This window comes from Acanthisitta chloris, unplaced genomic scaffold, assembly GCF_000695815.1.
Source record: "Acanthisitta chloris isolate BGI_N310 unplaced genomic scaffold, ASM69581v1 scaffold429, whole genome shotgun sequence".
In the NCBI taxonomy this organism is placed as follows: Eukaryota; Metazoa; Chordata; class Aves; order Passeriformes; family Acanthisittidae; genus Acanthisitta; species Acanthisitta chloris.
The window spans coordinates 48,699-50,186 of record NW_008690598.1 but is presented as its reverse complement, the minus strand read 5'-3'; the positions used below and the strand labels follow the sequence as shown (position 1 = coordinate 50,186).

General features: G+C 41.5%; 1 protein-coding gene across 1 annotated transcript in view; it reads left to right on the top strand.

Annotated features, from left to right (window-relative positions):
- Positions 1–1,488, top strand: part of LOC103809045 (protein unc-13 homolog B-like) — a gene marked incomplete at its 5' end in the record, with an annotated part of 147,181 nt that overhangs the window by 98,456 nt on the left and 47,237 nt on the right. The window lies entirely within an intron of this gene.

The window sequence follows — 1,488 nt, the reverse complement described above, 5'->3', positions numbered from 1 at the left end:
AGACATCTTCATTTTGAATTAGTCTGTGCTAAATTCCACTGCCTAGTAAAGAAGAAATTACACTGTTTTTGAAAATAATATAGGCATGCAAAACCCAGTCATCTTCCAGAAATGGATTTTGCTACTTGCAGTACTCTTCTGATAGTTGATTAGTTTCTGAAGTTGATTTTAGTTCTATACATTCATTTGCGCTATCTAACCATCTTTTTACAAGGTTCATAGAGCATCCAGCTGCTACTGGCAGCATTTGTTCTCCCAGTATTTTGCAGGATTAGGCTTTATGATAATCTATAAGGTGTTATTGATATAAACCAGAAGTGCCAGTGCTGTCTACAGCATACTAGCTGTATTCATATTCCGAACCCAAGTCAAGCTACTGCTTTTGGTCACTCACAAAATTTTGTTCGATCCACTTGTCTTTGGTTTGATATGAGCTCGCTTATAGGAGTGACAGCCTATTAGACTCTTGCTTCAGCTTGCTGGAAAAGAAGTGCTGCCAGGAAGAGAGTTCCCTGCATTTTGCTCCTCTGTGGGGTGGCTCTGTAAGTGAAGAAGGTTGACTCCGTTTATTTTATTAGTCTCTGTTAATGTAGCAGAGGTAGAGACTGTGCTGTGGGGGGACACACTTTGCTAGTTATAGGCTTGAATTCAGCAGGGTGGATGAAATGTTCTCGATCCTGTGTTAGGAACCTTTCATGTACACTTGTAGCCCACAGTGCCTTTGTCTTGTGAGGTCATGCCGATGGGAGAACAGACATTGGGAAGAAGGACTAAGACCTACTGACTGTGTTGAAGAGTTTCTTATAGTGACTGTCACTGCTCGCTCATGTGTTACAGATAAGGCAATGGTGATAATTTAATGTTCTCTTTCTGTAGAAACTGTTTGCCTCTGCAAACCATTTTAGCTTCTCTTTCAATTTTGTCCTTAATTATATAGGAGGGATGGAGCACCTCCGCTATGAGGAAAGGCTGAGAGAATTGGGCTTGTTCAGCCTAGAAAAGAGAAGGATTCAGGATGACCTAATTGCAGTCTTCCAGTACCTGAAGGGAGTCTACAAGAAAGATGCAGAGGGACTGTTTATAAGAGCATGTAGTGACAGGACAAGGGGGAATGGCTTTAAACTGGAAGAGAGTAGGTTTGGGTTAGATATTAGGAAAAATTCCTTACTTTGAGGATGGTGAGGCACTGAAACAGAACTGCCCAGAGAAGCTGTGAGTGCCCTAGCCTAGCATCTTGGATATGGATTTCAATGGATATCCATGGATAGGGTACTGATCCACCTGGTTTAGTGGAAGGTGTCATTGCCCAAAGCTGGGAGTTTGGAACTAGATGATCTTTACAGTCCCTTCTAACCAAAGCCAATCTATGCTTCAATTTACCTGTGTGGGCTCAGCTTCAGGAATTTATATTGCAGTTTGCTCTTTTGATTATTAGAAATGCCTTATCTTTCTCCTTCATCTGCAGCTGTGAGAATTGTATCTGTTCAG